General features: G+C 42.8%; 1 protein-coding gene and 1 long non-coding RNA gene across 9 annotated transcripts in view; one reads left to right on the plus strand and one right to left on the minus strand.

Moving 5' to 3' along the window:
* Nucleotides 1-17,804, plus strand: part of INPP4B (inositol polyphosphate-4-phosphatase type II B) — a 672,916-nt gene that overhangs the window by 76,435 nt on the left and 578,677 nt on the right. The gene's annotated exons all lie outside the window — the stretch shown is intronic.
* On the minus strand, nt 10,352-13,524 carry LOC132534761 (uncharacterized). 2 transcript variants are annotated; one of them, XR_009546473.1, is made up of 3 exons: nt 13,394-13,524; nt 11,006-11,255; nt 10,352-10,716 (listed from the first exon to the last, which is right to left on the minus strand). It is a non-coding gene; the product is annotated as an uncharacterized LOC132534761 (long non-coding RNA). The 2 variants fall into 2 exon arrangements; XR_009546474.1 differs by having other exon boundaries at nt 10,352-10,719.

Genomic DNA, 17,804 nt, shown 5'->3' on the forward strand with positions numbered 1-17,804 from the left:
TATTTAAATTCAGGTGAAAAGTACTTTGAAACTTTGCAGAGAAGAGTCCTACACTGCAAGGTGGAAGGTGATGTCATATTTTTAAAAATTGTGCAAGGATATCTGTTTTCACAGCACATGAAATTTCCTTCTCATGTTGTCAGGCGCCAGACAGATGACTTGAGTCAAGCTGATTTTAAGATGTGCTCATTGAGGATGGAACAAAATGTCTAGGCTCGGCAGTTGTCTTCTTTTGGGGGGTTCTGCAGAAGTTGGTATGTAAATTATCAAGGAGGTTGGACCTCCATCCACACACCTGGGTGATCATTTTTAAAGGTTTTTTTTGAAAAATCTTTTTATTTATTATTGAATAGAGATAGAAATTGAGAAGGGAGGGGTTAGAGAAGGAAAGATACAGAGAGACACCTGAAGCCCTGTTTCATCACTCATGAAGCTTTCCCCCTGCAGGTGGGGACCAGGGTCTTGAACCCCTGTCCATGCACACTGTAATATGTGCACTTAACCAGACATGCCACCGCCATCCCCCCTTTCGTTAAAAAGGAGGGAGGGTTATCTCTGGGACTAAAGATGACCTTCTCCGTCCCCTCCTCCTCCTCCTCCTCCTCCTCCACCTCCTCCTCCTCCTCCTCCTCCTCCTCCTCCTCCGCCTCCTCCTCCTTCTCCTTCTTCTTTTCTAGAGCACTGCTCAGATCTGGCTTATGGTGGTGCGGGTAATTGAACCTGGGACTTTGGAGCCTCAGGCATGAGAGTCTGCTTGCATAACCATTATGCTATCTACCTCTGCCCCCCAAAAAGATGACCTTTACCTATGATAGCAGTATACGGCTCTGCACAGAGACTCACTTGGATAATGTGCTCTTCTGCCATGTGAGAGGACTCACATTCAAGCCCAGCTCCCAGCTCCCAGAGAACGGCAGGAAGCTTCAGTGCTATGGTTTCTTTCCTTCTCTCCTGTCTAACCCTCCCTCCTCTTTATCTGAAAGAGCCAACCTAGAACAGCAACGCCCGGGAGACTGTGAGAGCAGGTGCGGGTAGAGATGATGCTGACACAGTCCATCAGATATGCCATCTGTAGGTGCATTTAGATGTTTAAATCCTCGGATGCTTTTTAAACTAGTATTTTGAGCTGCCGTCAGTGTGATAGGGGTTCAGACCTGGGCTTCACATGTGGCAAAGCAGTGCACTCTCCTAGTGAGCTATGTCGCCAGCCCTCAATTTGCATTTTCTTGGTGAACACGTAGGGGCTTGAGAGAGGACACGCATTACTGTGGTCAAGGACCCAGGTTCAAGCCACTAGTTCCCACCTGAGTCATGGAGCAGTGCTGCAGGTGTCTCTCCTCTCTTTCTGTCCTTCTCCCTCTCCTTCCATCAACAAGAAAGAAGAGAAAAGCTGGCCACAGGAGCACAGCCATCCTGCAGGCACACATCCCTAAGCAGCAGTCCAGCTTGAAGAAAAGAACAGGACTGATCGCCATATTAGTGTTTCGGATGTGTGGATGCGTCTCCCCAGAAAAACTCTTTTAATTGGATGGATTTGCATATAAACTAGAACTCCAGAGGAACTGAAAGCATATGTTAGAGCTGCTGCAATGGCTTCTCTTTCCAGAATTTCAATTCAAATTGGGCAGACGCACATGGCAGCTTCCTCTGGCCCCAGAGCCACAAAGAAATCGGTGCAGTGTGTTAGAAACAGCAGACACATGTTTTGTGTGTACACACGTGCTGATCACACAGCTGCAGTATGTCTCCTGAAAATTGAACAGAACCCAGAGTTTTAACTGAGGTGACTAAAGGATCAAACTGAGGTCTGGAACTCAAGAAGGACTTAATTCCAGGAACAGTCCTCATAGCATTTTGAGAGAAGTGACTCCAAGACTGAATCCTGGTGTGCAGTTATTTTAATGTGTATATTGTTGGTAAATTAATTTTAAAATATTGTTTGATTGATTGGATAAAGAAAGAGAAACTGAAGTGGAAGGGGGAGGGAGGGACAGTAAAAGAGAAACACCTGAAGACCTTTTTTTTTTTTTTTTGCCGCCTCCAGAGTTATCACTGGGGCTCAGTGCCAGCACTATGAATCCACTGCTCCTGGCGGACATTTTTTCCATCTTATTCTATAGGTCAGAGAGAAACTGAGAGAGGAGGGGGAGGTAGAGGGGAAAAGAGAAATGCAAAAACCTGCCGTCCTGCTTCATCACTTGTGAAGCATTCCCATGTCAGGGCAGGTGGGGAGCCAGGGACTGGAACCTGGAGCCTTACATGGGTCCTTGTGCTTAGTACTATCTGCACTTAATTTGCAGACCTTCTTCAACATTTGTAAAGTTTCCCCCTCCCCTCCATAGATCAGGACCAGAGACTCAAACCTGGGTCCTGGCACATGGTAACATGTGCTCTCAAATGTGCCACCATGCGGTAGAGGGTTTTTTTAATAATTATTTTAAAAAAATATTTATTTTATTTATTCCCTTTTGTTGCCTTTTGTTGTTGTTGTTGTTGTAGTTATTATTGTTGTCATTGTTGTTGGATAGGACAGAAAGAAATGGAGTGATGAGGGGAAGACAGAGAGGGGGAAAGAAAGATAGACACCTGCAGACCTGCTTCACCTCCTGTGAAGCGAATCCCCTGCAGGTAGGGAGCCAGGGGCTGGAACTGGGATTCATCTGCTGGTCCTTGCGCTTTGCACCATGTGCTGTGTGCTTAACCCGCTGTGCTACTGCCCGACTCCCAATTATTTTATTTTATTTTATTTACTCTATAAATAGAGAGAGAGAATCTGAGAGGGAAATGGGGATTAGAGATGGAGAGAGAAAGAGTGACACCTGCAGCACTACTTCATCAGTTGTGAAGCATCCCCCCTGCAAGTGGAGGCAGGGGCTTGAACCTGGGTCCTCGCTCATTGTAACATGCGTAAACTCTACCAGATATGCCACTGCCTGGCCCCCACCCTGTGGTGATTTTATACACTGTGCATGAGGGGAGAGGACAACTAATAATTCTGCCACCTAGAAGCAGGTAGACAGTACTAGTAGATTTCTACTGTGAGACAATCATGCATGTTGCTATCCTATTGCTGTGTTCTTTAGGGACCTGGGAGGGGGGGGTCAGTTGTCATGGCCCTGCTGTTATTTGTGTGTCCTTGATGGTTGACCAAGGTCATATCTCAGGCCACTGTATCCTGATCCATCACAGAGTCAGGAGATTGGGGTGCAGCCTCTTCACAGAACCAGACCAGGGAGTTCTGACTCAATTTTCACACAGATGTCCAAGAAAGATGGTGGTTCTCGACAGATTTATCTGACAGTTCAGTTTTCTCTAACAGATATATGAGCATGTGCATTGAACAGTGTGCACATTTGTTTGTACGAGCACATTAGCAAAGGCTTTAAACTTAATTCCAGGATCAAATTCATTCATAGCCTCCCAAGGCCAGCAATAGCCTTTGGACAAAGGTAGCATTGAGAGCAACTTTCTTTGATCTGTGAAGGGAGCTGATTCAGTTACCATAGGCTTAGTAGCAGAAGGAAGCATAGCTTTCAGATTTCACTGTATTGCCTTCTCCAGCACACATGGGGGAATAAACAGGTGTGTTCCACTGGCATAAGCTTTTTAGACTTTGAACTTGCAGCTTAATCAAGTATCTGGAAAATGACAGTGCCGACTTGGGGTGGGGGGGGGTGAACTGCTTTTAAGAAAGCAAAAAGGCATTTGTTAACCTAGTCCATAGATGGGAGAACAAGATTCCGGGATGCATTATGAGAAAATTAGGTGCATGAGGCACACATTTCTAGCAAGGACATTTTTCTGTGACTATTTTTTGAAAGAATTGACTATGTCTTTGAGAGAAGATGGGAGGGAGAGGGAGAGAGGGGGAGAGAGAAAGAGATGTGGGGAGGGGGAGAGAGAAAGAGAGAAAGGTCACTGCTCAGCTCTGGCATATGATGGTACAGAGACCTTAAGGAGGCATAGGATACAGCCACCCACTTTGCCTACTCATGGGTTCCTTCCTTCTCAGATAGCGATGGAACATGGAGAGCAGAAGATTGAGAGTTCCAAATGTCTAATAAATTGGACACGCTATTCTCTTTTTCTTTTTACCACCAGGTTTATTGCTGGGGCTAGGGGTCTACACAATGACTCCATTGTTCCTAATGGTCATTTTCCCTTTCTTTTTTCTAATAGAGAGAGAAGAAGAGATAGAGATAGAGATAGAGAGAGAGAGAGAGAGAGAGAGACTGAGAGGAGAGACTTGCAGCACTGCTCCACTGCTTACTTATGAAATGTTTCCTGCTGCAGGTGGGGACTATGGGTTTGAAGCCTGGTATTCATGCTTAGTAATGCCCAGTACCCAAGCTGTCTTTCTTGAATCTCCATTTATCCAGACCTAAATTGGATCTAAAATGGAGGCATTGCACCTACTCTGTTAATAGAAAGGGAAAGTGTGACATCCATCACTAACAGTGCAAGTGAGCCACAGTTACCACCATCAGTGGCTGCAGGAGTCGTCCTGACGTTCCCCCGGCTCTTCCTGGGTGGTGCTTGTGTGTTCCTGAGAGAAGGAGCTGATCAGGTGACTGCCAGTCATGAGGTCCCAATGGGTATCTCATCTGTGTTCTTCCCAGATTGGACCCAGATGAGGGAACAGTTTGAAATATACAAACAGCCCAAGATTAAGAATCCATTTGCTCTACTTTTGAGTATTTTAGTAGTTGGATACTCTATATTCTGCTACCTGACTATTCATTTCCTGAGTGACTATTTCTTTCCAGTAGGCAAGGGAAACTGAAAAAAAGGCTTGTCGGCATTCCCCACTCTAGTTGTCATTCTGATACCTGATTCTCATCTTCTGGTCTGGGAAGCCATCGTCAATGTGTCCTGGCTTTCATCTTCTGAAACCTCGCATGAGACAGGAGGAGAGGCAACACTCTCTTCCTTGGGGCTCACTGAACAAGTCACACATGTGTCTGATGGGCTCAGCAGTCAGTGAGGCACCTTTTCCCTCTCCAACTCTTAGTCATCATCCATTTTGATTTTTGAGATAACATTCAAACTGCCCTCAATGACAGGCTTTTTGTAAGATTCTTGAATCTTAGACACAGCAAAAAAAAAAAAAAGTAAAATAAAGAGTTAGTACAACATTTCTTCTCCAGCCTGACCCCAGGAAATCCACAAAGGCTTAACTAGATGAGAGATTGTTTGATGCAATTTCAAAAAAAAAAAATACAGTGAAAAACACTTTTTTCTTTTTTGCTGTGCAGAAATTTGTTTAACCATTTAGACCCCCAAAAGCTTCAAAAGTAAATTAGAAGGAAATAATTAAGTGTGACAAATTAATTAAACATCAGAGCAGAGTACAAGTAGAGTGACTAGTTTTCAGATTAAAGCAGAGTCTGTTTCCTTACCTCGGAGTGATTTCCCATTTATAACCAAGCACATTGATTCTGTTGAGGACACCTCAGAAGAACAAAGAACAAATGCATGCCGTGAAATTTAAACAGTTACAAAGAACATATGGTATTTTACCTATCCCTCATTGAGGCCCTGATGTGTCTGAGACCTGGGAAAGACATTTAAATAAATTGCTCAAGATCTTGTGGAAATCTTATTGAATGTCCTTAACCAGAACCTTAGCCTTCTGATACCACACCAACTTGAAGGAAGCGTGTATTCCTGATTCTACTGGTAATCTGAGTAGATGACGACATTCAGTGGAGTCAATGTTCAAGCCAATGGCAATTTCATATGCGGTGATGCAAGTTCCTCTTGAAGCTCATCTTCAGTCACAGAGAGGGGGAAAGGCATTTACTGAAGACTCTGGCTACCTAGAGCAGTTGCCTTTGGCGATGCCTTTTGCTCACAGAGTCACTGTATCAGCCCTGATTCTTTTTATAATTATTTCTTATTTATATTCCTTTTTATTTTTATATTCTCTTTATTTTTAAGATTTATTAAATTATAATAGAGACAGAAAAATGGGGAGGGGGCAGAGAGAGAGAGGGAGATAAGAAAACCATCTGCAGCCTGCCGCTTCACCATTTCTGCAGCTCCCCCATTACGGGTAGGACCAGGAGCTTGAACCTGGGTTCTTGAGCACCGAAACTGGTGCATTTACCAGTTACACACCCTCTCGGCCTCTGTCTGCCGACCTTTTGACTGTTGATTTCAGTGAGTGTGTTTACACTAGGTTTCTGTGTAATAAGTATAATAGTGGCAAACTAATCCTTCTGCTTCCTCTCTCAGGTTAGCTGAGATTCAGTGGGGGAGACTTCAGTGTTGAGCTGACATGCAGAGGAGCTGAGCCTGTTGTCAAGTCATCACGTGATGACTGGTCATGTCAGGATGCAAATAGCTGCGTGAGGAGGGGAGTCAGGCATCTTAATGCTTTTTCCTCTAACTGTAAATTACTAGGTTGTTGGCTATACCATGCTTAGTTGTGCCACAATTTGCTGATTCACTGGCATTTTTAAATCCTTATTTAGTAAAATGTTGCATACATGAAATCGTAAAGATGCCAAACAAACAGACTTCTTTAGATCACTTTGATTTTTGTGATTTTTTAGCATGCAGCTGGACATGTCAAAGCAATCATTTGGAAACCACTGTGTGACTAATAGACTCTAGAAACATCTGTAACAGTGGCTTAAAGAGCTAGACATATTTTTTCCTCATGTAGCAAAGGAGGAAGGGATAGCATATTCTTGTTTAGTCCCAATCATTCAGGAAAGCTAACCAGTTCCAGACTTCTCGTGTTTCAATGACTCGACCTGTATACCAGACTTACTGTGACTCTCAGAAGCCAATAAGCAGGGGCATGTACTTCCCAACTTCCTGTCCTGGGATGTACCAAAAAAAAGAAAGAAAGAAAGAAAGAAAGAAAGAAAGAAAGAAAGAAAGAAAGAGAAGAAAGAAATTAATGAGTTTAAAGGAATTTTTGAATTAGACAGGAAACCATGAAATTTAAAATAAAAATTTGGAAAGCATCCTTACAGAACAAGCTTTGAAAAGGAGAGAATTGAGGAAAAAAGGAAAAAAAAAAAAAGAAAAAAAAGCTGAGGGGAGGAATGATTAAAGCCAGAACTTCAGGAAATACAAACATCAGGGAATATCCTTAACCAAGAGTCAGTATAAGGATGAAGAACAGTCTCACTTGTGTGCATAGTTCCTATAAAAAGTCCCCCAGTGTATTTTTCTCTATGAATAGGATAAAGGGAATCAGAGTCCTAGTGTGGTGTTGGGGGTAATGCAAAATGGTGCAGCCACTGTGAAAAATAACACCCCTGATCCTAAAAACAATAACATCACCTTATAATCCAGCAGTACTACTTGTAGATGTATATAAAAAAGCTGAAAGTGGGGCCAGGCAGTAATGCATCCGGTTAAGCACATACATCACCTTGCACAAGGACCTGGGTTCAGATCCCTATTCCCCACCTGCAGGTGCATCATGAACAGTGAAATAGTTCTGCAGGTCTGAAGGTAGCTCTCTCTTTTTTTCCCTTTCCCATTTTTGTTGTCCTTGTTGTTGTTATTATTGTTGCTATTGCTACTGTTGTTGGATAGGACAAAGAGAAATCAAGAAAGGAGGGGAAGACAGAGGAGGGGAGGGAAAGATAGACACCTGCAGACCTGCTTCACCGCCTGTGAAGCAAACCCCCTGCAAGTGGGGAGCCAGGAGCTGGAACAGGAATGCTTACTCTGGTCCTTGCGCTTTGCTCCATGTGTGCTTAACCCGCTGTGCTACCTACCGCCCAGCTCCCAAGTATCTCTCTTTATCTCTTCTTCTCTACCCCCTTCTCTCTGAGTTTCTCTCTGTCCCATCTGATAAAAAAGTAATAAAAAGAGGAAAAGATGTGTGCTAGGAGTGGTGGATTCATCGTATTGGCACTGAGCCCCAACAATAACCCAGATGTCAAGGGGTAAAAAAAATGAACTTAGGGTCTTGAAAAGATATTTACACACCAATGCTCAACATAGTACTGTTAAGGGTGGAGATAGCTCAGACTTGAAAAGCACACTATGGTGTGCAAGGACCTGGGTGGGTTTGAGCCCCCAGTCACCACATGGTGCCCCATGCAAAGGGGAAGCTTCACTTGCTGAGGGGAGGGGCTGTGCTGTTTCTTAATCTCTCTTTCTCTTTCTCTGTCTTTCCCCTCTATTTGGAGGAAAAAGAATAAGAATAAAAAGGGATGTGGGGAGAGTCCACCTGGAGTGGTAGAATCGTTTTTTTATTATTATTATTATCTTTATTTATTGGATAGAGACAACCAGAAATTGAGAGGAAAGGGGAGATAGAGAGGGAGAGAGACAGAAAGATAACTTCAGCCCTGCTTTGCCACTTGCAAAGTTCTCTCCCTGCAGGTGGGGACCAGAGGCTTGAGCCCAGGTCCTTCTGCATTATAACATGTGCATTCAACCAGGTGCACCACCAGCCAGCCCTGATAGAATCTTATAAGTGTGAAGTCCCAGTAAGGCACTGAAGGCAAAACAAATAAGTCAAATAAACATATTTATGTATTCAAGAGGTGAAAGCAAACCAGATATACATGCATGGGTGAATGGGTTGCACACAGGGGGCTGGATATACACATGATGGAATATTGTTCAACCTCAGGAAAGAAGGCCACTCTCCTATGTGCTGCAGGTGTAGGGACATTGAGAATATTATGCTAAGTAATAAGCTAGTCACTGTATATATATATACATATATATATATATATTCTGTAATTTTACAGAGATGAGGTTGCTACAGGAATCATATTCATAGAGATAGAAAGTAGAATGGTGGCCAACAGAGACTGGAGAGGGAGGGCGAGGGCAGTTTCTGTCTCAAGAGTCTAGAGTTTCAGTTTTGCAAGATGGAATAGTTTGAGAGCTCTGTTGCACAAGTAAATTTAACACCATTGAACTGTACCCCAGAAATGGTTAAGTTGATACGTGTTATGTGTGTGTTTACCGCAACTGGAAAAATGAAAGAAAATCAAGCGACTTTGACCTTCTTCTTTGGCTGGCCTGGGCTGCCACCTTCAAGGCTGAATTTCTAGCAAGTTCACAGGTGAGGTGCAAAGTGATACGCTTCAGGAGTCCTTGCTGTAACCCAAGACACACTGTGTCCCACGAGCCTCAGCCTAGATGTCTGGCTCTCCTGCAACACTTCAACCTATTCCCCAAATAGGGTCCACCTAGCTATTGCAGACCCAGGTTTGAATCCACACTGTTTTCCTAAATAAATGGGTGTTCAATAAGTTGAAAAGATAGGTAAACAAAAGTTAAAGGACAGAAAAAAGAAGAGAGGAAAAAAGAAAGAAAAGGAATAATTGAAGGGAGCAGGGAGCAGTGTCTTGGGAGCCAAATGAGCTAAGGCTTTTCAGATGCAGGGGAAGACCAATGTTGCCTGAATCTACAGAGATTCCAGATGAGATAAGGAGATTGGGTCTAATGATGGGGAGGTGGCTCACCATTCAGAAAATGGGCGCTGAGCACAAGTGAGCCCATAAGGTAACCTTAAGGAATAAATGCAGAGACTGTAAATGCTGAAGAAGGAGGATGAAAGAAGAGGGAGGAGTCTGAATGAGCCTCTGGAAGACCTTTTGGCTTAGAATAAAATGTGAGTGCATTTCATGTATCCGGGTAACCTAGGTCACCTCAGAACAGCATTTGCAGGATTTGTGGATAATGGGTGGTGGCGGGGAGGGTGTCGGAGGAGAATAGATTTCTCAATAGTTGATCTTTAGTAGAACACCCCCCCTTGCTTGTTTAATTAAATTTTCAACTAAGTTAACAATTCCTCCCTGAAAACCAGGTTGTCAAATGAAAAATAATGAGATGCTTGTTCTGAAGCTTTCTCATTTGACTCACTAGTGGAACTGAGAATTGTCTTTGGTGATGTATTTGGAGATTATGGTGGGAAAGCAAAGGTATTACATGAAAACCGTCTGTAAAGTGTGTGAAAATGAGTGGTTCCTAATTACGTCTTACTATTTATAACAATGTCCACAAATCAGATTATTGTAACTAGCTTGATAATACCTAAGTACTTGAGATAATCCTGATAAAGAAAATAGTGTGGAAGAATGAAAGATATATCAGAAAGTATGGGTGGGGAGACAACGTAATGGTTTTGGAGAAAACTCTCATTCCTGAGATTGAGATCCCAGGTTCAGTCCCCAAGGGCACCAAAAGCCAGAGCTGAGCAATGTTCTGGTTTCTGTCTCTCTCATTAAAATAAAATGAATTAAATGTTTTCAAAAGGAAATTTCATTCAGTTATGGTCCCTGTGCTTCATGTATGTTAGCCACTCTTGCTGATATTCTTCCTGTTGTCACAGTGGTGATAATATCATTTCAGCACTTGAATTCATTTTGACAACAATTTATTTATTTAAAAAAGGAAACACTGACAAAACCATAGGATAAAAGTGGTACAACTCTACACAATTCCCACCACTAGATTTCCATATCTCATTTCCTCCCCTGGTAGCTTTCCTATTCTTTAACCCTCTGGGAGTATGGACCCAAGGTCATTGTGGGATGCAGAAGGTGGAAGATCTGGCTTCTGTAATTGCTTCCCCGCTGAACATGGGCGTTGACAGGTCAATCCATACTCCCAGCCTGTCTCTCTCTTTCCCTAGGGGAAGGGCTCTGGGGATGCGGGGCTCCAGGACATATTGGTGGGGTTGTCTGTCCAGGGAAGTCTGGTTGGCATCCTGCTAGCATCTGGAACCTGCTGGTTGAAAAGAGAGTTAACATACAAATCAAATTGTTGAACAATCATGGACTGTTGGGTAATTGCGCAGATGTGGTCCAACATTGACAGGGCCTACAAACCATTATATTTCCATGCAAGTATTGTTTACAGATCTCCACCACGTTATCCCCTCAGGGTATTGCTAGCTCAATTAAAACCATTGCAACAGTTGCTAGGATGCTTCCACCTTCCCAGCATGCCTTTTGCCTCTCTCCACCCCCTTTCCTTGCCAATCCGGTCCTGACTTGCCACTTCCAGTTATTACCCTGTAAAGCCTGCTGCTGTTCTGGGTTCACCACTTTTTTTGCTCTTCTCTCTTCCGTGAGCAGACCTGGAGAAGGGCTGCTGCACATAGCAGGAGGCGGCCATTTTGCTAGCTCCACGTGGCCTGAACCGCTGTGCTCTCACCCAACTCTGAGGCGTCCGACTGAATAAAGATTTGCATTCCCGAACTGCCACAAATTCCTGGTCTCTTCTCTCTCCCCGGCGACGCAACCGACAATGGACCTAAAGGCCTGAATAGTGCAGAAGAAGTGTTGGCGCAGGTCCTCCATTTTGTAGATAAATAGTAGGCATATTTTAGTAATATTTCAAAGGGCCTATAGCTATACTAGTTTCTTTCTTTTTTTTTTTTTCCTCTGAGCCTGAAATCTGATATTCAGGTGGATCCAAGTTATTGTCTGGGGAGGTGATGTCATGGCTGGAAAAAGGACCAGAAAGCTGGATCAGGGAAGAGAGTAGCTCCCACATATGGGGAAGGGGTGTAAATATTTTGACAAAAATTTTTATCTCTGTTGTCATTTGTTTGCTTTAACATATAAGTGGAAGAGGGCATTTAGACTGAGACAGTGATAAAATATAGTTCCCCCTAAATGAATTCTTCTGTCTATGTTTATAGTGTGGTGTGATTAACATATCTTAGTTGACCATCATTAACTTTTTCATGATTAACAGTCTCTTGATATCATTGTTCTGTGCAAAAATACTTACTGCTGTCATTAGTATTCAAGGCCTCCCTATTTTCCAGATAAGAAAATCAAGGTAGGAAATGGTAAAAATCTATAGTGTAGAACTGCTTAGATATGTTCCTCTTAATTGTTACCCTCTAAATGACCAGTAAAGCATGGGAACTAATATTTATTGTCTAGAGACCTATTATATTTTTACCACAAGAATACATTCTAGCTCTCCAAGGGAGCGGTTCTAACAATTTCAGTGAAATGTGTTTTCCACTAAGTATTTGAGATTTATGATCTTGGGTTTTCAGAACCTTAAAAGGTCAGACGTTGTTACTCAATTCATCTTTTCAAACACTTTCTGTTTTGTGAAAGGATACCAATCCATTCAAGATAGATGCAAAAATAGAAATTTATGACACAGGCAGGTCTTTGTTCTTCAGTCAGAGCTGTTTCTGAAACACTATCATACAGAAAGTCAGACTTGCAAAACCGTGCTTGTGAGAGCCCAGAGTTGCTGTAGATTGACCTCTGCTTTGGCAAAGGAAAGCAGTGGCTCCGTTGAAAAGCCCTCAGATTCCAAGTCTAGAAGGGCAGTGCACCAAAAACCTTTGTGTGTCTGTGTGTCTGTGGGCAGGTGCAGAGAGTAAGACTGTGGCTCAGGGCCAAGACAGAAAATCTGTTTCTACCACCAGGTGACGTTGCTTATGGTCATAGCCAGGTGGTCTGAGCCAGTATCACAAAGACACCAGAGTTTTACTTCCACTGTTCAAAGATAGGGGTGGCACTTTTTCCTAGAAATAATTTTGCTTGAGAATGGAAATGGGGAAGATGTCAACCACCTTAGGTTCCCCCTCTCCCCCAACACTGTGTTCAGCCAAAGGCATACATATCCCCCAACAGGTAAGGGATTCACACACTGGACAGGAAAGAAAGAACTGAGCAGGAAAACCAACCTTGGCTGAGAAATCCACAAGCTTCTCTGCACTACTCTGTTGTCGCACCTAACCCAGTCCCTATTTATTGCTTTTATTGTATTTCTTAGTATTTTTTCTTTCTTTTTTTTTTTCCAGTGCACATTAGATTATGGAAATGTTAGATCTGGGAATCACATCAGAGTCAAATCTACTTTTTATCAAAATGATTTATTTGGAGGGATAGTCCAACCCAGATTTAGAACTCTAGACACTCCCTGGGAACTCATTGTGCGGAGGCTGGTGAACTTGGAGAAGGGAGTCATTTTTCACAGTGTGCTCCTGGACACTGTCCCAGGCTGGTGATGAACAGCACGGGGGCATTTATTTTCATCTGGAACAGGAATCTGGGGGGGGGGGGCACGGACTTGGATATAAACCTTGGTGGTCTGTGACCTTGAGCATTTAACCCTGTGCATTGCATGTTCCCCTCTACAAAGGTATTGAAACTTAACTTAAAAGGGTTGGGGGGAGCGGCAGCACCTAAAAGGATCCACAGTGGGGAGCTGGGAATGGGTTTAAACAAGACAAGGTTTATTAGGGTACTACAAAAGCATGGGGCATATATTTAGATATGCAAAATAAGCAATTATTATCAGGGGTTAAGAGTATGCTAGGTCCATAAAGTCTGAGTATAGTTATCAAAAGTTTAGTCCCATAAGATAAACAATTATCAGCTCTGGTAAAGGTTGCTCATGGCTTTAGAGGGGTCTAAAAGTTTACCTGCGAGCTGAGTCACACGTGTTCAGTCCCCAGGAGAAGTAGCCATGGCGGATACCTGCACCACCTCCATGGAGATGCTTCTGACCAGAAGAAGCAGCAGCAGCAGCCAAATGGGAGAGGCCTGCTCCAAGTCCCCTGGCTTTCATGCCTTCCCTTGTGTCCCAGCCTCTCAGGCTGATGTCATTTATGTGCTAATAGTTCCAAACTCTTGTTGGGGTCACAACACAAAGGCAGGCGGGTATGAATAAGAAAAGGAATGTAGACTTTATTATGTCCAGAGGTCATCACTGAGTCTACTGTTAGTATATGGGTGTGGTTCTGCTTGCGTTTGGTGTGTATGTGTTGTGTGTGTGTGTGGGGGGGGGGGGGCTATGATCTGAGCCACACAGTGAAATGTTGACTTTGTGTTCCCTGAAAATGATGGAGAAAGAAGCTCTCCTTCTTAGCACGTGCGGTAAAATAGTAAAGTCCTCAGCAGTGTTGCTGTCTCTTAGGAAGAACCTGTCTGGGAATATAACATAACATAACATAACATAACATAACATAACATAACATAACATAACATAACATAACATAACATAACATAACATAACATAACATACACCATGGAAAATTTGGAATCCTAAGACTGTAACTGATATTTGAATACTAGATTGAGGCATGGCCAACAAGACATTTCAACACCCTCTGACTTTTATTTTCCTTTTTCTTCTGTTCTGTCTTTTCCTTCCTCCCTTCCTCCCTTCCTCCCTTCCTCCCTTTTTCCCTTCCTCCCTCCCTTCCTCCCTCCCTTCCTTCCTTCCTCCCTCCCTTCCTCCCTTCCTTCCTTCCTTCTTTCCTTCCTTCCTTCCTTCCTTCCTTCCTTCCTTCCTTCCTTCCTTCTCCTCTTTATCTTTGCACTCTTTCACCTATAGAAAACAGCCTAAGCTCCTTAGTTGGCATACAAGTCGCTTTATTTTATGGGGGAAATATAGTTTTACAAGTCTGCTATCTCAAAGGTATAATTTCACATCTTCCCCGGAATATGTGCCAGCACATCTCACCTATCACCAAAATGTAGTCTCCCCTCACTGCATGATCAAGACCCCAATGCCTTTTTTATTTTTTAATTATTTTTTTAGTATTTATTTCCTTTTGTTACCCTTGTTATTTTATTGTTGTTGTTGTTGTTGTTATTGATGTCATTATTGTTGGATAGGACAAATAGAAATGGAGAGAGGAGGGGAAGACAGAGAGGGGAGAAAGATAGACACCTGCAGACCTGCTTCACTGTTTCTGAAGTGACTCCCATGCAGGTGGGGAGCCGGGGGCTCGAACTGGGATCCTTTGCGCCACGTGTGCTTAACCCACTGCACTACTACCCAACTCCCCCCCCCCCCCCCTTTTTTTTTTTTTTAACCACCAGACCACTGCTCAGCTTTGGTTTATGGTGGTGCAAGAGATCGAACCTGGGACTTTGGAGCCTCAGGCATGGGAGTCTGTTTGCATAACCATTATGCAATCTACCCCTGCCCTCCAATGCCCTTTCCTTTTAACCCTTCTTATTTCTCCTTTTAGTCTCTTCAGATATGCAGAAATCAGCATTGACTTATTAAGGTTTCACACTAGCTTTTCCCTGGTTTTCTTTCCTTCTTCCTCCTCCTCCTCCTCCTCCTCCTCCTCTTCTTCCTCCCCTTCCTCCTCCTCCTCCTCCTTCTTTTCTGGATTAAAGAAGAATGCCTGTCAATGCAGCAGTATATTTTTATTGGGGGTGACTTAATCATTTACGGTAAATTCACATGTAAAGCTTCTCAGTTTTCTGTAAAACACTCTCACCCCCAGTCTAGGTCCCCTCTACCATTGTGCACCATGGGCCTGAAAGCCCCTTCCCCCCTTGAGTCCTTTACTTTGGTGCAATACACCAAACCCAGTCCAAATTATATTTTGTTCTGCCCTTTTCCATTCTTATTTTTCAGTTTCTGCCCATGAGTGAGATCGTGCCATATTCATCCTTCTCTTTCTGGCTGATCTCACTTCATATGATTCCTTCAAGCTCCATCCAAGATGAAGTGAAAGGTGACTTTATCATTCTTAGTAGCTGAGTAGAATTCCATTGCATATCTAGGCCACAACTTTTGTCACATATGAGTGAAGCTATCAAATAAGCTTCCTGGCTTATCTCACTTATCATACTTCCCTCCAATTCCAACCCCATTGTAGCAAAAGGCAAGCTCTCATATTGCTATCTAGCTGAGTATTATTCCATAATGAATCCAGACCACAACTTGCATGCTCCATCACCTCTTGGGAGGGACTCAAGCCTCTCCCTAAAATAAGCAAGGATTGTTTTTCAGCAAACATTTCTTCTACTTCTTTACTCTCCAGTGCCCATCTGCAGTCACAAGCCTTTCCCAGAGCAAATACTTATCCTGGATTGTTGTGTCTTCCTGGTCACTTTTCCCTTGTTACCAATTGCCTTTGACTACTTGGCCTCTTACTTCGCCTGTAACTCCTCGGGGCAGGACTCCCTGTCTTCCTCTTCCACTAAGTTGGGTCCTATGGGTCTCTGGTCCCATAGGAGTTTGTACAAACAGACATCCCAGCAATTACTTGGGTAGTGTTAATATTTTGCTTTTTTGTATGTCTTTAAAATTGAACCATATTCTGTTTGAACTATAGGTAGAACCATTTATCAGTCTGTAACCTTATGGTCTCTCGTATTGTGTGTGTGTTTTTTATTTTTTAATATCTTTATTTATTTATTGCATAGAGACAGCCAGAAATTGAGAGGAAGGGGGAGACAGAGAAGGAGAAAGAGGAGAGATACCTGCAGCCTGACTTCAACACTTGTGAAGCTTTCTCCCTGCAGGTATGGACTGGGGGCTTGAACCCGGGTCCTTGCACATTGTAACACATGAATTCAACCAGGTGTGCCACCACCCAGCCCCATATGCATGAGCTTTTATTTTGTGAATGGTTACATGCTGCTACATCTAAAGAATATGAAGGAAAAATGACTGATGACTAAATTTTCATGACCAAGCTTTTATAGTGGTTGACCAACATCAGAATATTGACTTCTGGAAAAAAAAAAATTATTTGATTTTGAGGACATTGGATTTGAATGGATAATGGTGTTCATAAAAATACCAGTTTATTTAGAGCTTAGAAAAGAAAGTCAGCAGGGAATATCACTGGCCATGTAAATAAGAAGATGCATGAGAAACAAATTAGCTATTTTAATTCCAGAAGTAAGGGCCCTGACCTTTTCTTTGAGGTTTGCAAATGATGACAGTTTAGTGTTGCAAAGGCAGCAAGGTTTACAAGGAGAGTATCTCAGAAATGGTGAGGGTTTCAGTGTATTTGTGACTTAATAGAGTTGGAAAGGGGTAACTACGCTAGACTTGGGCATTTTGTTTTTCCTCTAGGTGGGTTTTCCGTGTTATATTTCCAGCTCCCCACTTCCTCTTACATGACTAGCTATTATTAGCTCAAGATTCAATTCTCAGCCTCTGCGGTACAGAGAGCTCTCATGGATCTGACTAAGTTCACCAGCTGCCCGTGATCACATGACAAGGGTAGATCTCCAATCCTGTTCTAGTGCCAGAGCCGTGAGCCAAGGAGGTGGGTCCTCCCCTTTGGCTCACACTTCTCCAGTGTGATTCTGTGGATGTGTCTCGTATTATGCAGGTCACTAGAGCATACGGTTAAGAATAATTACAGTGAAGCAAAATGGATGCCCAGATCATGTTTATTCCCTGAAAAACACATAAAAAAGTGAATTCTTATGGGGCTGGCCAGTGGTGCACCTGGTCAAGCATACACATTACTAAGATCTAGGTTCAAGCCCTCACTCCTGCCTATAGGGGGGGAAGCTTCACAAGTAGTGAAGCAAGTATTTCGGGTGTCTCTCTGCTTCTCTTTCTCTATCTTCCTTCCTTTCTCAATTTCTCTCTGTCCTATCAAAAGTTAAAACATCAAATAATAAAATAAAATTAAATAGGAAAAAAGAGTTATATGTGAGTCATGCATGAACAGGTATGCTGTAAAGGATTGTTCAAAGTTTTGTTGGTTGTTGTATTTTCATCTAATTCACATTTACTGTTACATCTACCCTTGTACTTGGCAGAGCTGGAAATTGTAGAAAGTTCATCAGTATCTTTTGAAATCAGATGACGTGCTTCTTGAAGCTTCTCAGAGAGAGTATTTGTAGGTGAGCCTGTCCTCCAGCTCATGAATGCTGTTAGGCCAGAGGACTGTCAGTGAGAAAATTAAATAGGTCTTTCCTTCCCTCTCACTTCTTAAAGGATCCCAGTTTTGTTTTGGTTTTTCTAAATGTGCTTTTTTAAAAAAATATTTATTTTCCCTTTTGTTGCCCTTTGTTTTATTGTTGTAGTCATTATTATTGTTCTTGGTGTCATCGTTGTAGGAT

The sequence above is a fragment of the Erinaceus europaeus genome, chromosome 19, assembly GCF_950295315.1.
Source record: "Erinaceus europaeus chromosome 19, mEriEur2.1, whole genome shotgun sequence".
Taxonomy (NCBI): Eukaryota; Metazoa; Chordata; class Mammalia; order Eulipotyphla; family Erinaceidae; genus Erinaceus; species Erinaceus europaeus.